The sequence below is a fragment of the Octopus bimaculoides genome, chromosome 12 (assembly GCF_046866305.1).
Source record: "Octopus bimaculoides isolate indiv1 chromosome 12, ASM4686630v1, whole genome shotgun sequence".
In the NCBI taxonomy this organism is placed as follows: Eukaryota; Metazoa; Mollusca; class Cephalopoda; order Octopoda; family Octopodidae; genus Octopus; species Octopus bimaculoides.
Window position 1 is genome coordinate 1,610,159 of NC_142939.1, and position 25,288 is coordinate 1,635,446.

A 25,288-nucleotide genomic window follows, 5' to 3' on the forward strand; every position below is an offset into this window, starting at 1 on the left:
AAAATTTAAGAAACTGACGTGTGGTTAATTATGGAACACGCTAAAGGAAATCAGTTTGGAATTTTCATTAAGTCACTAATAGAAAGGAATCCGCTTCTCGAACGAGATATACATATTATTTGAATGATTCTATAATATTGCTAATTACTACTTAATTGTGTTCTTGACTCCAACGACACATGGGATATAAACTTCGCTACTAACCTATTCATACACCAAATATGCATATGCACAACTGTTTGCGTATATATATATAAACATATATATATATATACATATATATATATATATATATATATATATATATATATATATATATATATATATATATATATATATATGTATAACTGTCTATATATATATGTATATATGCGAGTAAAAGTAAATACAAAAAAGGTGTTTTTTTTTGTATGATTCTGTATAGAGGAATATATTATTTTGTTTAAAAGAGTTCCAACACTGTCTGTTTTTTATGTTTTATTTATATTCTTGCAGAACCAATGTGGGGTATAGTATATGGAATATACAATATATAATATAATATACAATATATGATATAAAATAAAATAAAATAAAAATGGATGGCACCATAAAATAAAGTATTGAATGTAGATGAAATATTGAGTGTTCAATATAAAGGATCAAATATATAAATATAAATATATAAAGGCGACTCGAGTTTCAGGGCTATTTCCCTTCGTCATGGCCGGTATGACAGACTTTAACAGACTGTAATAAGTTGGCTGGTTTTCTGTCTTTTATACCAATTCCTTTGGACAGCAGCAGTAGGCGTTTGGCTATTTTTAGAATTGATTGACATTTTACAACGTATGCGATTAGACTTTCACACTTGTGACGCAAAATGTTTATACGGGTGATGTAAGTATTATATGAAATGCAGATTTAAATTGGCTTATGTGGAAAGTTAATACACGCAGCGATACGGATTGAATAACTAAGTGCAAATTAAAGGATGTAATCTGGAAATCTGTTAGCGATCTCGTAATTAAATCTAAAACTGAAAGTATAAGAGGAGCATTTTCAGAACTGGAGAAAAATATAGCCTGTTTGTCGCTGAAGCCAATGAAAATGATAACTAAGAGTATATGAGAGGAATTAGTTTTTAGTTAGCAGGAGGTTAAAGTGTATATTAATGCTATGTCAGATAAATGCATCATAATACGGACAGATACAAGTGCAAGAAAGTGTGTAAATATTCGTAAAAAAACATTAAATATTGTTATTAGCAAATGAATTATGGTTAGGAGACCCCTATAACTTTAAAATTAATAGCACTTAGAAAGTAGTATCTGACAGTATGAATGTTTTATTAAGGAAATTAATACCAGAGGTGGAAAAGATGAGTGGCTTTCGCGTAGAAGATGCCAAATTTATACCGATTATCTTTTTTCAAGGGAGGGGTTTTCCGAAATTGCATGAGACTCCCTACACATGCAGATTTATTGCGGATGCAAGAAAGTGTATACGTAAACAACTATCTATATTACTTTATGATGCGTTAAATATTCTTAGATGAGATTTTATTATATGATGCAAAGGACTTCCTATATAATTCGGCGGTTATCTTATTCTGGAATATCAATTCATTCCGGTAATGAAGGTTTATGGAAGCTCCAAAGGATTGAAGTAATTTTGATTATATTTATGTATGTTTCTCTACACTGCACACTAATCTTTATTACTAAAGTGTAGAAGACCCTTATTGATATCATGTTTAATAGATGTTATATATCTCCATAAATAAGACCGAAGGTTGTTACTTTATCCTAATCTAGGTTTTCTGTTATTCTAGTGTAGGTTTTACTTGTTTAAATAAAAGTAGATTAGTGATGATAAGATTTATCCCTAAGAAAACATGTATAGCTTAAACGGAGAGGATATTTAAATAAATTAAGTATTTTCCGGAAGGCGTTAAGTGTATCCTTTCATTAGCAGCGATAGATTTATCGTCATGTCAATACACTTGTCTTAATGATTTATACCAAAGGAAAAACATAATTTTAGTCAAACAACATACTGGTGGCTGCAGAGATATCAATGACATCTTTATTTAGAATACGTGTTTAGGAAAATATATCCGGAGGATCTCGAAGCAAGTGGCAAGGACGATCCAGTAAATAAGGTTAACTATTCAGATGTTATGCAACCCTGTGCTGTTAAAAGGTTGCGACAAGTATTTGTAATAAATCTGAGAACATTAAATTTGTATTGCATCGTTGTTCTGGTCACTTAATGATATTCCGTTAAGTGTTGGGCATAACGTGTTTTACAATCAAGTTATTTTAAACGGTGGGACTATAAATAAGGTGGGTGTAATAATGTAAAGACAAAATGTTAATGACGCATATGAAAAAACACGATTACATTAGGAAAAAATGTTAGTTAAAGCGTTTTAGCTGTAGCTTGGGGAGACAGTGAAATTCGGAACACATTTGGAGCAATGTCATGTTTTTAAATTAGTATCGATCTATAGAATGATTACTTTAAATCAACCCTAAATTTAATATCCTTGTAATACAGTGTGCGGGTATGTTGTATATTCTTGTACACGTCATCACTTCCATAGGAGAGTAATTCTGGATTTTCGCTCCTAGATTACAAACGGTCTTCTGGTGGTAAGCAGGAATTAAGAGAAGAGATAAGTATTGCTTTCTTAGCTTTCTATGGAACGCATGTTTATTCATTTGTTTTATGTCGTCGTATTTTAATGATATTAGCAAGTATTTTATTTACGATTTATGTCATTTGGTCAATTTTATATTATTTTTATGCTTGTTTTTAGAAGAATTTTTTTTTTTCAAGAACAAAAGGTATATATTTAATAGATACGGGTTTGTATTGGTTCATTACCACGCTGTGTTGTTTTAAGTCGATTGAAGCCTCATAGTTAAAATGGAGTCTAACTCCGTTAGTTTACGCTTCGTTCATTGTAAATATGTTGTATTTTGCTTAGTTTCAAGAATGATTTATCGGTTGTTAGTTAGTGATGTCTGTCAGTTTAATTACTCTCAACGTTTACAGTTCTAGGTTGATTATTTTTAGGCCATTAATGTTTTCTCTTTCGCAGCGGGTGTATTCAACTAAGTTCAATAAATTATGTTAAATATGTTTAGCTCATTGTCGCTGAAAAACGTTTTATGATATAAAGTTCTGTAATACTTGTTGTATAAATATCAACTTGGAGGAGTTTTCTGTATTTTTTTTTTTGTGTACTTCGTAACTATATTTATGTGACGTATTATTTTTGAGATGTGACGTTAGTATTGATGTTTTGTAAGAATAAGCAAATGAAACCGTAATAGATACATTGGGCTAATATTTGACCTCTTATACACATACATTATCTTATCTATTAATTCCTACCCAGTGTTTATGCTTTTGAATCTGTCAGCAATGTCGGTTTGAAAGATGCTGCCCGGGTATCGAAACCTACATGGTATCCTACAGACAGCTGAAAACGTTTGTATACGCTTGCCGTTCTTTATTTGTGTTGTGTTTTTGCCTGGGAATAATTCCTTGTGTTTCTATGGTTCTAAGTTATCCTTCATTGAAATCCCATTTCGGGTATTAATTGTTGATGGGCAATTCTTCGTTTCCACGTTTATGATGCATGTGTATATATATTACACAATGTATTCGTACTGCATGATTTTCGTTTATTGCTATTCTGGTACCTTTTGGGTTATGCCTTTTAGCATGTTGGCAGATAACGGCTGTTTCCCTGCTCACATAAAGTACAATGTGTGAAGGCACGTGACTTAGTTGTATTCGACTTATGATCGAAAGGTCATGCTTTCGAGATCCGGTGGTGCGTTATGTCCTAGAGAAAGATAATTTATTTCATGTTCCTTGAGTTAACGTAGCGGACAAAAATGTGCTGTACCTGTATTTCTGAGGCCCAGCTTTCTCCCATTCACGGTCACACTGAATCTCCCTTAATACTACATTAAAGGTAACCGTTTGTGTGGAGTGCTTAGCCAGTTGAACGTTAATTTCATCCATTACTTGTATCAACTGTAAGCAACGGACTGCCAGATTTTAATTCATAAACACAATTGAGTGTATGTGCGTATCTGCATATGAGTATATATGAGCATTAAGGCCAGTTTGCCGTTTCCTTGGTGTGAATATTTCCCAATTGGACGGGAAAGCTCTCTTAAGTATTTATATAAGGGTATCTTCTTCAGGGATAAATCAGAAACGACACTGAAAGATCGATGAGTTTTACTTCAGTTGTGCACTATTTGTTTTTTTTATTGGTACTATCATTATCATTAGCGAAAATTCACTATATTGTTTAATCCGTAAAAAAAATGAAGCCATACGTGTTTTCAGTTATTTACAGTGGTGTATATATATATATATATATATATATATATATATATATATATATATATATATATATATATATATATATATGTATATATATATATACATATATATACGTGTGTGTATGTGGACCTATCTATATACTTAGATTATATATGTGTACTTATATATGTACACACAAATTTGTCAAAATCATACACACACTCATATACACACATATGCATTTGCTTGATTGCATGAATCTCCTCAGTGTCACATTTGAATCTTGAAACATTTATTGACCAACAAAGATATTTGATTACACACTCAAAATGCTTATTTTGGCTTCATCCATTGTAGCTATTGTCTTCAATAAAATCACTTAGAATATAGCCGAAAGCTAATACGTATTCAGATGAAGAGATTGTTAAAATTAAGCTTAAATAATACACCGCAGCCGGTTAATCACTATGTTGAAGCAAGACTACGTTTTTATTTAGTAAAGTTAGCCATCATAATTTGAAGTACATTCTCGTTGGGGAAAATGGAACATTCACATAATATTAAATGCTAACATAATAGGAAATGCAGGTTTCTTCTATTCATCAGTTACATAAATCTTCTACTAAGTCGATGATTGCCAAAGATAAGATTTGTAATGCACTTGACATCAAATAAAATAGTCGTCAACAAAACCAGCAACGTCGGTGATTGTCCGCCAAAGATCTTCATCATTTATTATTGTCTAATAATATATGAACTCCAAGAGCAATATGCGGTCCGTTTGGCTGCAAATATGATACAGTCAGTTTATCCGCACTCTGATGATGCAGGAGGGAACAAGATGATTTATCATAAAGATTCATATATGTGCGTGTGTGTATGTATGTATGGTTATATATATATATATGTAGGTATATATATATATATATCGTTATCCCTTTTCCTTGTTTTAGTCACTAGGCCGCGGCCATGCTGTCGCGCTGCTTGAAAGTTTTTAGTCGAAGAAATCAACCTCTGTACTTAAGTTGTCTACGAAGCATGCTCCTTATCGAACCGGATAAGCCCAAATATATAGAGCGTAAACAATCTAACACCGATGGTCCAGGTGAACCACGTGACTGCAAATAATCTTTGTCCCACACAGCAATACATCCATCCATCCATCCATACATGCATGCATGTAAGTATATATGTATATGTATGTATATGTATATATATATATTTATTTATTTTATTTATTTATGGGTTTCAGCCAAGTGGCTGCGGTCATGCTGGAGCACCACCGTGATTTTCTGTCTTTATGCTGTGCACTCTTCACGTTCCTTGCATGGCTCTTCTCCCCCACCTGATATGGTCCAATCAAGAGTTTTGATGGCACATCTGGTGTATAAGAGAATTTGACATCGCTGCCCTAAACTGCGTCTCATTTCGAGCCATTGGTTCGTCTGGTATCGTGGAGAGGAAAGCGTCGAGTTTTGTCTTGAAGACCTCCGCATCCATGTCTTGCAGGTCTCTCAAATGTTTTGGCAGGGCATTGAAGAGCTGAGGTCCTCTGAAACCGAGGCTGCTGCAGTATCTCGTTCTTATGTGAGATGCAGTGTGTGTATATATACATATATATATATATATATATATATATATATATATATATATATATATATATATATATATATATATATATTTATATATATATATATATATATATATATATATATATATATATATATATATATATATATATATATATATATATATATATATATATATATATATATATATATATATATATATATGTATATGTATATATATATATATATATATATATATATATATATATATATATATATATATATATATATATATATATATATATATATATATATATATATAAATATTTAGCAGAGATTAAGGCAGTGAGCTGGCAGAAACGTTGGCCCGTCGGGCGAAATACTTAGCGGTATATCGTCTGTCTTTACGTTCTGAGTTCAAATTCCGCCGAGGGCGACTGTGCTTTTCATACCTCCGAGGAACGATAAATTCAATATCAGTTACGTACTGGGGTACATCTAATCGACTGGCCCCTCCCCAAAAATTTGTGGCCTTGTGCCTACTGTAGAAAAGAATATATATATATATATATATATATATATATATATATATATATATATATATATATATATATATATATATATACATATATCACTATATGTCCCTCATCATGGGCATACACACGTATGCGCATAAGCCTAGAACTCGTCCGATAAATCACATCATGTGTTCGTTCATCAACATTCGCCACGAGAGCGCAAGATTTATCAATTGTGACGCACGTGCAGTCAACTGGATGACATTATATTGACGATCATATTTCAATATGGCGTGAAATCCTTAGCTTCTTCATATATTTATTAGTTTCCCTTTCTATTCCACATGTGCACGGAAGAAATATTAGCGTTATTCCTTGATCGGATATGAAAATGCCTGATAATTCAATTTTTAGATTACTCATCTTAAATACGAACATACATATATATTTTTTTAAACACACACACACACACACACACACACACACACACACACACACACACACTCACACACACACACACATACTGTAAAACACGTATGAAGATACATTACCTCTGGCTAAGTAGTTGTCAAACAATTCTTGTTATTTACATTGATGTCTACCTGAATTACTCAAATGTGTTCACCGAAAATTTCCAGAAACCATTTAGGATATCTTCCATAAAGAATAAAAAGATTAGGTATTATTCTCGTCAAGATTGAAATGGAAAAGGATATAATAAGCAGGAATGCTTTTTTCAGCATTTGTTCCTTTTGAACACATGATTTGAACTCCAATACGATCTGTTGTATAAGTGTTGACGCGATACCTTTAAGTACTGTTAAGTGAACCTTTATGTTCTCTTGGGCGAGGCTCTTTATACTGAGATACATTACGCCGCTATCAAGCTGTTCAATGAAGGCTTTGTCAGCTAAATAGAATTCACTATTCGTTTGATTTGAGCAATTATTGCATTTAAGTGGTGGGTGTCTATGCACCGATACATATTTAACAATGAAAGAAACGGCAACTAATTCAAGATACATACTTTTATCGAAAGCCATAAGCATACGGCAAACGATAAGTCAAGTTATATAAGCAAAATGCTTGCACACACACGTGCACACACATACGCATACACACGCGTGCACAACACACACAGACTCTCTCACACACACACACACACACGCACACAAAAACACACACACACACACAATGACGGGTAAACAATGGCACATAAACCTACTTTGAAACGTAAGAACATTATACATGTGCCTATGGAAATATACATAAACATACGTAACGCGAAAGATAGAGAAAAAATGAAAAAGAAATGGAGACAAACGCAAATATACCTATTCATAATATACACAATAGGCACACATACATGCACGCACACGTACACACACACACTCACATGTGCACACACACACACACACATATATATATATATACACGAGTTTCTGTATGAATGTGTGTGCGTGTGTGTGGATGTCATTACACAAATGATATTAAATAAACATAGAATCATGTGTTAGTATTTCGTATTAAAAGGAATATGTAACACAGTAGATATTCTGTAATAACGTTGTTCCTTTGCCTGTGAATTTGTGTGCGTGTAGGTCTGCATCAATATGAGTGTGTGTATGTATTTGATTGCGTGTGTGAGTGTGTGGGAGTGCACACGTGCACGTTTCCAGCGCCATCATACTTGGATGTTATACGGCATAAGTTATGCAATACAACTCAGACATTTTCCAACAGGTGATAACTCACGGATACTTCCAGATTATTTATGGGCCTCAGTATATACATACATACATACATACATATATATATATATATATATATATATATATATATATATATATATATATATATATGAAGAGATACATATATATATCTATATCTATGTGTTTATTTATATGAATATATGTATATGTGTATGTGTTTGCGTCTGCTTATATATATATATATATATATATATATATATATATATATACATACATATATATATATATATATATATATATATATATATATATATATATATATATATATATATATATATATATATATATATATATATATATATATATATATCTATATCTATATCTATATATATATATATATATATATATATATATATATATATATATATATATATATATATATATATATATATATATATATATTTATATATATATGTATGTATGTATTTATATATAGAGAGAGACAGATACGTATACACACATACCTGCTTACACACACACCTGCTTACACACACTCGGCTTTGCACACATAAAGACAGATAAACAGACATATTGACATAAAAACATGTATGAATATAATACCCTTGCGTGAATTGTGTGTTTCGAAAGGTGTATATGTATCTCTTTCTCTCTCTGCGTATGTATATTTGCATAAATACACTAATAACAAGCATTAAGCATATCTGTGTCAAAAAAATGAGGGGAAAATTGCGTGGATGTTTTCTACATGAATGACTGGATGTATCGGAATATATTTGAAGCGTTACAGAAATAAAGAATGACTATAAAATATCCATTGCGTATGATGTATTTTATTGTTCACTTTCATCGCGAAACCATGTGAAGGCAAGGTTACTCTGCGGAATAATTTCGTGTAGTAATTCTTCTAACATCCGTTCAATGTAAAATGTATGAAATAATCCATAATGAAACTGTGCCGGGTTACCAGCGAGCGTGCTATTGTGCATATTTTAGTGTATTAACTATATTTATGCTCAGGTATACATAGACTCATAGCTATATATATATATGTATGTGTGTGTGTGTGCGTGTGTGTGTGTGTGTGTGTGTGTGTGTGTGTGTGTGTATGTTCATGCATATATATGTATATATATATGCATGTATTTATATGCGTGTATGCATTTATATGCATACATACATACATATGTGTATATGTATATATATATATGTACGTGTGTGTGTGTGTGTTTACGTTGTATATGACTGATCATTGTTTGAAGTATGTAACATATAATATCTATGTGTAGAGTTTATTATTCTAGTGAAACGTTTCCATGTCCAATCATACTTCTTAGTTTACTTACACGTAAAGGGCTGTCAGATAGCAGGAGATATTATGTTCATAGCAATCGCAGACACTTCCAAACAAGTGACGATCACGAATTTCTATGTCGTTTAAATAGCTTATAAGTCGACGCCGCTGGCGATAAATTACGATAGAGGACTACTGGCGCAGAAATGATCGGGCGTACGGCAAAGTGTACAGATGTAGGGGAGCATTATCAGAGTACTGTAATATTATTCGATTTCATAGGAGCTAACAGACATTGAATAGACTGAGAAGAAAAGGGTACACTTCTTGCCTGGGAATCAAAATGCAAATCGGTGCGAAATGTTTGACTTTGCTTGAGTACAGAGCAGCGTTTTCTGTCGGCAGTAGATAGGGTATACTCTTTAATTAAGTTAACAGTCCCATAAAATCTTATTAACCTTCATTATAGAAAGGCTACGATGATAATGCTCTAACGTTCCAATTTTACTTGACTCAAGAGCAAATTCGGTATAAACATCAGTAACAGCAATAAAATATGACAAGCGATCCAATTGTTCGATGAATACATAAGAAGCATTTCAATCGATCTGTTAGCATATTCAATTGTAATCAGTTTTCTATATAATCTTGCATCTCTATCCCTTTTTGAGGGCCAGCTTAACCCCATATATCCAGGACATATATTGCTATTAATAATACAGACTTCTAAAGGAAACGTTTGTTAATAAAAAATAAGAGCAACTTCAGTAATGATGATGATAAAAATACCAACAGCTACTATGATGATGATGATGATGATGATGGTAATAATAATAATAATAATAATAATAATAATAATAATAATAATAATAATAATAATAATAATGGGCTACTAGCCCAGAAAGAATATAACATACGCCATGACAATATAGCAAGGATTGTGCATTGGACACTTTGCAACAAGTATAGACTTGACAGAGTAAAACAGTGGTACGATGTTAAACCCGAAGGAATCATTGAAATTGATAAGGCAAAGATCCTATGGGATTTTATGATTCAGTGCGACCGTGAGATAGAGAATAGGAAGCCAGACAGTATTAATTGAGAAAGAAAGCAAAGGATGCTGGATCATAGATATAGCATGCCCTGCTGACAGGTTATGCGATAAGGAAGAAACAAAGGTCGATAGATATGACAAGTTAGCTTGGGAAGTTAAGCAGTTGTGGTCAAGGAAAAAGGTAGCAGTAGTACCAATAATTGGTGGAGCCTTGGGAACAGTGACCAAAAATCTCGAGAAGTACGTGAGAAAACAGCACTGATTGGAATCGCTCGAATACTCCGGGAGGTGAAGATAAGAGGTGTTACCTTAGTTCAACGGAAGTGAACAGCTGACACCGTAGTACATCTCTAGCGTTAGAAGTTGTGCAAAGGCAATGATAAGAATAATAATGATAATACAGGCAGTGGCTCTCATGGCTTCTGATATTAAATGTTTGGAAGTGTTATCATGTACATTGTTTTGTCTTGGTATAAAAGATGGGCTACAGCAAATATTCTGCTCAATACCACAGATTAGCTTATCAGTTGTTTGACCTTAACCAGTTGAACATGTCCCTTAGTGGTTGACGATATGTACATCGCATCTCTGATCATGAGCAGTAGCCATGTGTTGAGAGGAATTCTTTGTGGTGGACCTTTTTATCGAAGTTTGCTTCCAACACTCGTATCTTTGACAGAATTGCTGCGCTGGGACAGAGGCCGAAAGAGAGTGCTTGGTGTTGGGAATGCCATCAAGCTATCAAAATATGAAATACTAACAGGATGGTATGACAAAATGATCACTGCGAAATATAAACTAAATGCGAAGAATATGCTTCCGGTGAACATCTAATTTATTATTCGTTTCTAAATCACTCTCTAACAAAATAGACATTGATTTCTTGCACTCTGCACTCCTTCCTAAATATCTGCATCCATATTTCTCCTAATATACCAAGGCAATCACTTCGTCTTATCCTTATTTGTTTCTCTGTATATTTAAGATATTTCTTATATAAGACTTGTTTATGTGTACATTCACCTCTAAGATACATATCATTTCCGTTGTGATATGTTGTATGTATAAATTCAATGAAAATTTAGTATTTGAAACTAATATTTAATAGTAAATATACATTTGCTTCAACATATTTACATGTTGTAATGCAGTGGTCGTAAGAGGCATTCCGATCTAATAATACGCACAAAGTATAGCATATTATGTAAGAAAGAAATTAACCAAACTTTGTGTGTTTGTTTTTGAGTAATACGTCTATGAAACTAATGAATTCCTTGCGGTAGCACAGCGCAAGCTGAAAATAACCATATTTCTTGCGAAAACAATTTTTCTGTGTACGAAGAGAATAACAAAGCACACACACAAATACATAAAACATATACATACATAGATACACACAGATACATACACGCATATAATGTGCATATGTTATTTGGAATATGTTCAAATATTTATGTCTGAATGTGTTGTATAATATTTAACACCGAGAGGAAGACAGTCAGACAAACAGACAGACAGACAGACAGACAGACATATACAGATAAACCAAGAGATAGTCAAACAGACAGACACGCAGACAGATAGACATACAGACATACATTCATATATATATATATATATAAATATATATATATATATATATATATATATATATATATATATATATATATATATATATATATATATATATATAGAGAGAGAGAGAGAGAGAGAGAGAGAGAGAGAGAGAGAGAGAGAGACAGAGAGAGATAGAAAGATAGATAGATTAATGTTGTGTATTGCGTTTACGAGATTGACTTTCTGTTTATAAAAAATGTGGGGAAAGATCTTAATTATAAGTTCATAGTGAGAAGGCAACAAGTTGAGTGAAACGCTACAGCGTCAGAAAACGGCTTTGATAAATAATCGCCAGCACTGCATTAAGGGTTCTAATCCAACTAGGGTTCACATTACTCTTTCATCAATTTGTGGTCGATAAAATATTGCACTAGTCAAAGTTTTAATCTGCAAATATTTTCCTTAAAATACATTTTCATTTTGTTCCTGAATTAAGAAAATTTATTTGATGGTGAATCACAATTGTTAGAGCATTGTATTTACGGTATTATTTTGTTATCTCTCTAAGTTAGGATTTCAGTTCCCTTAGAGTTCACTTTTCCTAGAGGTTGATAAAATATCCGTGAATCACAGTAGCCGAAAACACTGATAACCTTCCTCCTAGAAATGATGTGTATTTGTGTATCGATTAGAAGCCATTAATATTGTTCCCAAACAGGCTACACCAAATGTGAGCGCCATATGTTGTTGAATTTCCATGACTAAGTTTAGAATATTTGTTATCTCATTTCGAAAGAGAGATACATTCATTTTTCATAATTTCTTATTTTGGTAACCTGACAATTTTCCCAAACATGTCAACAACACCATTGTAAATTGAAAAAAGGATTTGCTATAGAAAACAGCCATTACAATATTTGTGGCGTCGCTACATTAGCAACAAGTGTAAATACCGGCTGGACAGCTGGATGTAATATATTTTGTATCGTCAAATCATTATTTTGCCCGAAAATTATATAACATGAACATTGCCTCTATCATTACGAACCGAAGTACTATAAGCAATATGAATGTGCAGAGGAGCAATGTGGTTAGGTACGGAATTGCGATCAATAGCGTTAGGAGGAGTATCACCAAAATAAAACAATATAAGATGGAAGCGTTTAGCGGCAACGAATAGATAAACAACAACACATTTGGCTGTAAATGATAACTAGTTTCCACCAGATACTGATCTACCGCCTTCAGACAAAAAGACACTGGATATTAGTATTAATTATATATATATATAAAAAAGAACTCAACGTTCTATACATGTACATATGAGTAAGAAGGTATTAGTAGAATTTCGATCTCATTCTTACGGAAATTGCTTTCAATTTGAATAGAGATTCTCCGGCTAAAAAGTGGTGTTGGATATATCATTTATAAATTTCAGATTCAGATTTTCATAATATCAGAGTCTGTCAGTGGGAAACTTTGAGGTATTTCAGTGGCATAAGTTATGGCAGGAGTATTTTCTGTTTTCCGGGAAAATAAATGACGACATTAAAATGCAAACTACACCAGTAAGAAGTATAGCCATATTTACAAACACTAACAAAAATAAGACAAAATCAAAACTACAATATCGTGCTTCTTCTTTTCATTTATAAATGTCAATGGACTGTGATTCGCCCAACAATAAACAAACATGTAATATCGGGATGAAGTTGAATCCAAAATAGTTTCTAAAGACAAAGAAAAGTAGGAAGAGCAAAATGGATCAACTGATCTTTCACGAAGAAGAATGCCATCTATATAAATCTATGTTGTATATTCTGCTTTTCTCAAGATGTTTTTTTTTTGTATATATCCTTGCATCGTTTCTTGCTTTTAATGGCATCAGCTGGAAAGGTGTTTCTGGTGGAAATGCATCGCAAAAGCAACGCCCAGTGTTTCATTTGGTTCTTACACTGTTGTATGAGCACAATATTTCTTTTTATTCCTGGCTCCTTAGTTTAGTCAAGACAAGTATTAAACATGGATGACCGTGTCTTGATGAGGCTTTGCATAGAATTATGTAGTTCTTGGTATCTTTCAAAGAGATAACTGATTTTCTCTTTCTATTTATATCGCTAGTATATGTTTCGTTTTATCACTTACCGGTTATAATAGTATTTCCTAATACTTATCACATTATATGTAACTGCAGAAGAAATAGGAAAATCTCGTATGAAAATTTATGAGGCGATAGAAGAATGAAAACAGAAGTGAAGTACTTGTATCGTCGTCCATTGGGAGAAAGGTGAGGAAGGATTTGCGATTGTGAAAGAATTTAAAGAAGAGTGACTTGCATTAAATTGTATTAGGTTTTAGTCACCTTAAACATAAATCTCATTATAAATATCATTTCCGATGCGGAAATAGCATTTCCGCTGAAGAATATACACGGGTATTTACGAATTATTTGTACTACTTTACTATTTAATGCAAAGAGCGAAATCTTTAAGTGAGAAATTCATAAAAAGGATTTGCCAGTCATTGTTACGGATTCGACAATTTGAATAAAGATAATATTAATTACCGGAGGATAAGGAGTTAAGCGGAGTTCAGGTCATATTGAAACGGAGTACAATAGCCAGCTGTTGCTTGCTGCAGAGAGGTCCTAGGTCTATTCGTCTCGCTCTTGCTCGTATTTCAGAACTACTGCAAAGATAGCGACGCCGGGTTCTCCAATGAGAGACAGAGATTTGTTGGGTTTTGGCACGCAAGGTGCAGGAAAACGAATAGGTACCATGAGATGCCCGTTCATGCCATCCAACAGCGTTGAGAGTTGCTGGACGTGCGAACTTGGTCAACTCTAAATTCTCTGGTTTGATTTAAATCTCCACGTGGAGCTGTACGTGATCGGGTTACGAAAAGCGTCTCCAAAATCATCGACGACAAAATGTTTGTGAGAAAGCCACTCCTTCCAGTCTTAGAGATGGGGATGAAAATGTCCATACCATATTTTACCGTTAGGCCGCCGTATCTTGCTGAAAGTTAATGCCTCATCGAACTGCAACGCTTGAACTTCTGCTCTGTGTGGAAATGACGCGTCTCACTGACCAATCGTTCCGTTTATTGTCAACTACTACTGATTGGGAAGCCGAGCATGCAGTGGCTAAAGATGTGCTGACAGGGTCTGACATTGCGAAATTTCGAACGTCAAAACGCGTTGGTACATAAAAAAGAAAATGACAGAAATACATATAATAACAAAACCAACTACATAAATATAAAACTGTAAAAAAGAACGCACACCACAAACAAGGAATAAACAAATAAATTAGACTGATCACCAAATATTGCAAGAAATAAAAACACCACACCGCATATATAAAACATACGCTACTCGATGAACAAACACAATGGCCCATATATCACACAATTGCATATATATATATTGAAAGAATAAAAAGATTAATACTGAAGACGGAGTATAACTAGAAGCATTTATTAACACAACAATCGTTTCAGCTTCATACTGCACTGCTCCCTAGAAGGAGGGAATCAATGTAATGCACAGTGTAAAAGATCCTCCCCAGATGCCATATGATGCTTTACCTATAGGTTTGTAAGTCTGTATATGAGGTGGCTGTAAAAGTGCATACCCTGGAGCCGTTCAATCTAATGTCCTTATGTTTTATGTCTTGGCAATGACTTCTTCGCCACAAATATAAACACCCGCCACCCCGATTCATGTTAGTTGCTTTGTATTTTTATTATATTTTCTTCCTAACCAAATCCGCAGTGTAGCAAATGGATCTGAGCTGCTAGAATCTCTCACCACCACCATATAGCTTGAAGCGGAATCGAAACGTTAATCTGTGAACTCATTGAGCATCTTATGTTACCTGAGGAGGTTCTTTTGTACTCTGCCCACTGAGTTTTAACGTTCTAGCTCACTTCCACTGTTTACAGCAGTGCTTGGAAGGAAGGTGTGTAACGTGTGATCGTCTCATTGACCATGGCAGAGGAAGTTGAGCAGAGAACTAGCATCAAGTTTTGTCAAAACTAGGCGATACCTGCTCAGATGCCTTCGGAAAGTTTTCAAAAGATTTTTACTATTCACGACACTGAGTGTCTTTTTGGTCAGCTGAAAGCAGTTTTGGCGCAAACTTGGTAGACACGCATTTCATACCCAAATCTTCTGTGATAATGGACTGAACTGAACCGTAACTAATCTCAACAACCTCTGATAACTCACAGATGGGATTCGACGACATCCCTATACAACCGCACGCACATTTGCAAGGTTTTCCTCATTTCTGCTCATTGCAGGTCTCCCAGAGAATTCGTCAATATCAGCATTTTTTCGGCCTTTTTGGAAAGGGCTGAACAACTCCTACACATGTGTACAGCTCATGCACTCCTATCCATACACTTCCTGTAACTTTGCGCAGGCTTGTAAAGAAAATCTCTGCCGGGCGGCTTTACTGTGCGTGCTTTAGCTTTGTTACTATGGCAACAGTCCAGAAACTTATTGATCAGACCTTGCATCTCTATTTTTATCTATCTACCTATTTATCTCTTTATATATATGCATATATATATATATATATATATATATATATATATATATATATATATATATATATATATATATATATATATATATATATATATATATATATATATATTTATATATATATATATATAATATACATATATATGTGGCGGGGGTTATGTGTGTGTATATATATAAATGTATATATATATATATATATATATATATATATATATATATATATATATTATATATATATATATATATATATATATATATATATATATATATATATATATATATATATATATATGTATATGTATGTGTGCGTGTGTGTGTTTACATATATATATATATTATAAATGTTCGTGTATTTGTGTGTGGGTTTGTGCCTGTGTGTGCGTGCATGTGTGTATGTATGTGATCAAATATGCTTGGCTGTATTCATTCCTAAAAGCATTATTTTTTATTCCCTCATTACGTCTATCGCTTTGCCCAGGTGGCGTTAATCCATAAAATACTCTCTCCTTTTATGAACATTAGCTTTTGTTTTGTCAGTAATCAATATGGCCTCCTTATCCTCTTCTGAATTGTAAATGAGCCAATACACTCCATCTAATCTTATTTTAATACGTTAAACCTTTAATCCAAGAGCGTCGTTATGATTGGTTGATCCACTAAGCTTCATTAAACTAATGAAAATCTGAAAAATAACACAAATATCGCTGTGGTATTAACCCAAACATTTTCAAGGAGTACATTTGATAATTTAAAATCTAGCTTATATATAATTAAAGTATATAATTATCATTGCTGCCGTTAATTATATTTCATTGGAGTAATTACAAAATATAATTGTGTAATGGGAGAATCCTTATCCAAATACATATATTTATACATACATGCATATATGCATACATACACACATATATATATATATATACATACAAATAATTATATATATATATATATATATATATATATATATATATATACATACAAATAATTATATATATATATATATATATATATATATATATATATATATACATACAAATAATTATATATATATATATATATATATATATATATATATATATATATATGTGTGTGTGGGGGTGAGTGTACGTATGTATGAATGTATGTGTGCATCTATGTATCAGTGTATGGGTGTACATACGAAGTAAACTAGACGTTGAATTAAAATGAAGTGTTATTTTGCGTCATATACTTTTCTGAATGAAAGAATATAGTTTTCCGTAAAAAGCTCTTCTCCCAATAATATTTAGAAATGCAGTCGAAATACTGTTATTTCCCATTGTTTATTTTAAAATTTCCATAATATTGTGCTGTAACAAAAACTACTGTTCCGCAAACTTCTAAGATCACCTAACTGCGTATAACAAATCTGAAGATCTACCGTTCTAGCATAGAAGCAGGAATGAATCTCTTGAAATTTAGCGATACAAATGCATTATCAAAACTTATATCACTCTGGAATATTTCTAAGAATTAGCGGGAAAATCACGCCAGAACAGAAACAAAAAAGAAGAAAAGACATCAAGAAATCAATATCGCATAAATTGTGCCCTCATGTGTGGAAATTTACGTTATATTCGTAATTGTGACACAAAGCCAAATATCAGATATGTGTTCGTTTGTGTATGTGGGGGACACACACGTGTGTTATTGTATATACATGTATATAGTTTATATATGTATAACTATATACATATATAGGTATATACATATGTATATTGTGTATATATATTTCATATACATTTAGATTAATAAGGTTGAAATTTCATTCATTTAACTGATCCATGAAAACAATGCTTAAAAGAGAATATTCCGTTAATCGCATTTAGCAACACATTTAAATCATAAATTGCAAGCAATAATTGGAATAAATGATTGGAAATTTTGATTGAATAATTCAAAACTAATTTTTATTTGTTGTGCAAAAAGACCATCATAAAGACATGGTTGAGTAAGTATTTATTGCTGTGTGTATATGCGTTGTGCGTTTGTGCATGTATTTATGAATGTACAGTAGAGTTGTTGCACATATACACACATATTGCCTCACATATCACTCCCACCAATACACACACTTTCAGCATTTAAGTGAAAAATAGTCATTTAGTGCTTTTTCTATCTTACATGTATTTTGCCTGCGTTTCTAATACATTTTCGTTGTTTTTCATAAATGTGGTGCGTTTGAATACGCACGCACACACACACACACACACACACACACACATACACACACACACACACACACACACACACACACACATATATATATATATATAAAGTGTATGCATGCATGTATGTATTGATACAGCGCGTCCCAAAATTAATGCAATCAACTTCTTTCAATTTTGTGAAAGCAAAATATCGTTATATTCGGATCCATCATTTGCAATGCAATGGTAAACTAAACACAATTATGACTCGACCACATGTATTCTCTGTTTCGAATCACAGCTTTAAGTCTAGGTGCGAATGCTCCATAGCTTTTCTTGGGGAATCGAAGTCCACTCCTAGCGTAGTTATGCCTTCAGTGCGTCGAGTGAAAATTGCGGAGTGCTCGAGAAATTCGTCTTTAAAATGGAACAAACAGAGAAATCGAACGGTTTGAGATCAGGTCTTCTTGAGGGCCATACATCCTTGCCTACGAACAATGTAATGTTTTTCTGAATCTAGTGTTGTGTCTGTTTGAAACTGTGGCATGGTGCCGAGATGTGTTGGAAGCTCCAAGGTGCTCCTTGAAAATGCTCATTTGCTCCTGGGAGCAGTTCATCTTCCCGAATGTCGCTACTATATCGCTGGCTGTTACTTTTAAAAACTGAGGTCACCAAAAATGGGGGAGACATTCCAGTGGCTGTCACAGCTGCCCAAACTATAACTGACTGTGAATAATTTTGACGACGATTTATGAATCTACCCTTGACACAGACAAATACATTTCAAAGTCGATCATTCTCGTAGTTTACTGTTTGTTCGATGTCAAATTGCTTTCCATCACTGAACACCAGTTTGAGCAGCGTGCATTCAGCAATCTAATGCAGGATAAGATGATTTCTTTGCAGTCTCAAAGCCTTAAAAACTGGCTTGAGCTCATGACGGCAGAGCATTTTGTAGTGGTGGGTCTCGAAATTTTTCTTCAGTATTCGATACATCAATTTTCGGCTGATTTTTTTCTGAAGCAGCTAGTTTTCTGACGGAACGACGAGGATGTTGCCGTAACTACATTTATCTATTTCTACAACTTTAAGCTTTATTCCCATTCATCTATCCCACTATATTTCTCCACTCTTAATTTTCTGTTAATTTCTTTCTTCCTCCTCCCTAAAGTTCCGTTGACGTTAAATCTATTAACGTTTTTTTTTTATTTTTAAATAACTTGCAAGCTTTCCCCTTCATCATATACGCGGTAATCAAAATATGAATCACTCTCTTTTGCAGCAAATATGCGTACGTAGATACATAAATACATGCATGTGTAAATGCTTACATACACACAAACATACGTCCTTTTATGAAGGGAATATTTTCAAGCGATTTGTTTGTTTTAGTTAATAGTAGAATATATATATGTAGATATATTTAGGTTTAAATGCTTTCTATAATTAACGTAATTATTAATTATTAAAAAGTGACATGTTTACATTGCCTCATTCCCAAACCAAAGCCATTTAATAACTGATGACTGTGATATGTTATTCATTTCGTTTAAAATTAGATCTTTTCAATAATGTTCACATGTTTTTAGTATTCTACCATTACCGTTACAATTTGGATGCTTTAGTCAGTTTTAAATTATTCGATATTATTCTATGTTATTTTCATACTTTTAGATGAAATATACATTTAAATTTATTTTCTATAATTCAGCTTTGTATTCAATAGATATTGATTTGTGCTGTTTTATTGTCATCTTGAGTGGTGTGAGGATGATTGAAGCCTAATAGTTGAAGTGGTATATTTCCCCGCTAATATATGTTTGGTTCATTTAGAGTATGTTTGCCTGTTCGAAAAATACATTGTGGATTAGCGATGATTACTAGTCTACGTTCTGTACTTAACGTACATATTTTAAGCCCTCTGATCTTTGTTATTATTTTCTGTAATGTATTGGTAACATGCGCTTTCGACTAGGTTCAGTAGATTGTATTCAATATGTTTGGTTCTCTGGTGCGACTCAAGTTGTGTAACATATGAGGTATCGTTTTTGGAGATTTAACCACATTTTATAGGTGTTATTTTTAATTTCTATGTTTCCTAGCCTTAGGCAGAAACCGATGTATGTTTAATATCTGATGTTTGCATTTGTAACAATAAGCTGTTACAGACGTAATTTAGACATCACGAAAAAGTTCTATTCCTGCTTCTCGTCTATTGAATCCCTAGTAGCGTTTATGTTTTTAATGCTGTTGATACCATCGGACTGTAGGGTGGTGCTCACATATTGAAACAATAATATCTTTTAAGCAGCTGATTATTAAGGTATATGCTTGATATGCTTGTGTCTGTGAACCTTATATTCTGCGTCCTCATTGTTCTAGGTTGACTTTTCATTCTCGACAAAAAGGAACACAAAAATAAGCAAGGATAGAACATAGAAAAGGTTTAGTGGCTAGCGAATGCCGGACAGAGGGTGCCAAATAAATGCAGAATGTGGTAAGTCAATAAATGAGTTGCATCCGTAAGGCATTGAGAAAATACTTCAGAAGGCTATATTATAACAAACATCATAATTTATTTGGGTTGCAAGGAGAGTAGAGAATTGTCGTATGTAGGAGTCAAAGAAGGCCATTGGACTTACTATTACACAAATGGGTAGAAGCATACCACGATAAAAGTAGTAAGAAATTTAAACAGGCAAATTCTGTCAATAGGGAATGATAAGATTCGACAGGCGAGCGTAATGTAATCCCGGAGATTACTGCGTTAAGTCGGTGAAATAACACAGATGTTCATGATAAAGAAATACTGTTAGACGTCAGCGTCCTTCCAATGACTGACTGAGAATGGCTGTTGCTTGCGACGATGTCTTCTGCTAACTGCCATCGAAATATTTCCAACCTTATTAATCTAAATGAATATGAAAGAAAAAAAAAACGCGAAATACCAACGAGCAAAGCTGTTTTTTTATATTACTGCGCAGCAAGTTTTGATTGGCTGAAGTTGCAGTTACACTACTTTGCTAATACACGACAACCAAATAGTACTTCCTTGACTTACTACAGTTTCGAAGACTACTTACAAGTATTTAACCCGTCGGGCCTGTACACGGTGCCGCTACGCTTTGATAGATTTAATGTTGTCCGTATGTAAAACCTGCAACTATTACTGGTTTTCATTACACGTTTATATACTACAGTATTCCGAACGATGTAGATGGCTACAGGACATTCTGTTGATACCCCATATTTCAAACTAACAGTCAATCAGTCTGGGTCTGAGAGTCCAGCCCTAACTGACTCCAAAGGGGAAAAGTATTCACGAAGAGCTTTGTTAAAACAGGCCCGTGTAGCAAGGCTGAGTCTACTCCGAGTTGTAGAAGGCCTCGTAGGACAGCAAGTTATACGCCGTATTACCTTACGAGAGGTATATGTTACATAGGCAAAAAGCTGTCCACCAGGCCCTCTTCAGGGGGATATCCCAACATATTATCTTGCAAATTAGCGGCTACTATAGACAGAAATCGGCAATTACGGTGAGGTGTGATGGTGGGGGATAACATAATAATGTCTCTACTGAAAATATTTTGGCGCTAATGCATCTAGGAAAAAAGGTCCATGCACAATATAGAAAAAACTATTTACAGATAACTTCATATAATCAATGTTTGCCTGTAGTATGAAACGCATGAACATTATGTAAAAATATTAATAACCATATCTTTTCTGTATTCCTTATACATACAAAGAAACATACATACATTTATATGAAAAGACAAACACACATATATATGTATATGTATATCAATATATATATATATATATATATATATATATATATATATATATATATATATATATATATATATATATATATATATATATATATACAGGCATATAGTATTATGTATATATATATAAATATATATATATATGTACACGTATTGTATATGTATATATATAAATATACGTACATTCGTATATATGTTTATACAAGTACAGTATGTTCATATATCTATGTGTGCGTGAGTGTTCGTGTGAATGTGTGTGTTCAAGCATGTTCTTTGGTGTTGAGAAACATAATATGTACATTCCACGCAATTCAATAAAGTGGATTCGCTAGTTCAACATGTAAAAATATGCAAACTACGTGCACAAACTAGTAGCAGATAATCGATTAAAATACTTATGACAGTTCGTTGATGACTAGATATAAAATCATACAGTGGTAGTTACTTCAGGCATTAAAAGACTATATCAGTGTTATGTAATCCCTGGAAAATAATTTATTACGGGAATTAGTCACGAAATATTTTCAAAGATGAGGAGGAGAGCATTCTCTAGGGCATTCCTGTTTAACATGAATACTGCAAATATAATGGGAAAAAATAGGAAAATATTGTTGAGGTCAACTTCTAGAATATATGTGTGTGTGTATGTGTATCTGTGCGTGTCTGATGCGTGTATCTGTTTGTTCGCTTGTATCTGTGCATGCCTGCAGTTAATATAACTTTGGAACATACACACATATACAATACGTTTATATATATATATATATATATATATAACACATGTATGCATGTATATATATATATATATATATATATATATATATATATATATATATATATATATATATATATATATATATATATATACATATATATATGCATATATATATATATATACACATGTACATGTACACATATGTGCATATATTTATAGATACATGTATATATAAATGTGTGTGTGATTGTGTGTGTATATATATATATATATATATATATATATATATATATATATATATATATGATATGATATGAAGAGCCCAGCTCTGTAGGCTCTCGGAATCCTGCATGCAGTGTCGGGTGAAATTAATTACAACATTCTTACAAATCTAATATTGGTACTTAGTCACGTTTTCCACTCAAGCAACAGCGACCTCACAGATATTATTCTGGTTTAACAGTCTTTTCAATTCTACCTCCATTTAACCAGATATGCATCACACAAACACGCAACCATATTCACACTAAGGAAGACACATACTCGCCCATATGCAAGTACTTACATTCAGTTGATGATTGCTGTCCACTGAATCAGAGACTGACTATCTTCTTTACCACCATAGGACTGCTGCTGCTGCTGCTGGCTATAAATCCTAATACATGATGTATAGATTTGGTTGCCGAGGAAACAGGTATATGTTTCGTGGAAAAGTATAGCTCTGGTTTAATGCCTCATTTATCGCTTAAATTATGATTCTGATGCTGGATTTTTTCTTCCAAATATTTTAAATTGTGTAACGATGAATCGGCAACTTGTACGACCAGCGGCAATGCCTTTGACTGGTTAATGTTCGATGCGAGTCTTCTCTAATGTAATATTCAGTTGGTCTTTTTATCATTTCCTCCAACCTCAAGCCAACACCATCATGTATTGCAGCTGACCACGTTAACAAATTTTAAACTGCATTAAACAGGAAAAGAAAGCAGAAGCTTTAATGGCTGTTAGTATAGATTATTTATGGACTGTTTCAGACAGATTTCATCATCTGACGTACTAGTGTTTCTTCTATAGATGAGATTATTCTCAATAGTATCAGAGCCTAAGATCAGCATTGCAATAAATCATGCTTTACTTCTGCGGTAAGAAATTGTTGGTCGCATTTGAGAAAGCAAACGGACACACATGCAAACACATAATGATGTGTATGTTTTATATATGTATGAATGTATGTATGTATGCATGTAGCTACGTATGTATGTAAGCATGTATATATGTATGAATATATGCCTGTATTTATGTACGTATAAATGAATGAAAGCATGTTCCTATGTATAGATATATGGATGTATAAATGTATATGTGTACGTTGGTACGTATCTATGTGTGTATGTGTGAGCGAATGAATGCACGTATGCTTGTATGTGAGTTTACGTGCAGTGGTGTTACTCTACATCAACCCGCTGCAAATAATAGCAGGTGCAACACTTATTGCAGATTGTCATCGGTCAGGATGCTGTGTACCGTTGCAGCATGTTCTAGCAGCATATATCACCCATTGTAGAGTTTGACAGGTATCATATCCGAGTCCTGCATAATGTTGAAGATTCAATGAAGCTGTTTCAACTGAATGATAAGCAACACAGATTTGCCCCGAACATTTTGTAAAAGTGTTGTGATATATGAGAAGTCAGCAACTTAAACAAGGAAAGCTGATATTCAAATTTCTCACTCTTTTGCTTAGACAGTTGGCCTCTGTCGATGTATAGATCATCAAAAATATCCCTCATATTACTCTTCTCCTGGTCATTTCTTTCCAAGTCATACCTCACGTTGTTCACCCAGTCACATCGCTGGTTTTCTATGGCTTCTGTATCCATCCATGGGGATGTTTCTTGAGTTTGTTCTTAAAAGACCACGTTGATGATATGCTTCAAGCATTTTTTCTGCTTACCCACCTAAATCGACGGTCGACGAAGTTTGAAACTACTTTAGGGCTACTTACT

The 25,288-nt window shown here is 33.2% G+C and overlaps 1 long non-coding RNA gene across 1 annotated transcript in view; it reads left to right on the top strand.

Moving 5' to 3' along the window:
* Nucleotides 1-3,316: 3,316 nt before the first annotated feature.
* LOC128249213 (uncharacterized) overlaps nucleotides 3,317-25,288 on the top strand; it is a 34,293-nt gene continuing 12,321 nt past the window's right edge. Inside the window, exon 1 of the long non-coding RNA XR_008265335.2 lies at nucleotides 3,317-3,480. This is a non-coding gene — a long non-coding RNA (uncharacterized LOC128249213). The remainder of the gene's footprint in view (nucleotides 3,481-25,288) is intronic.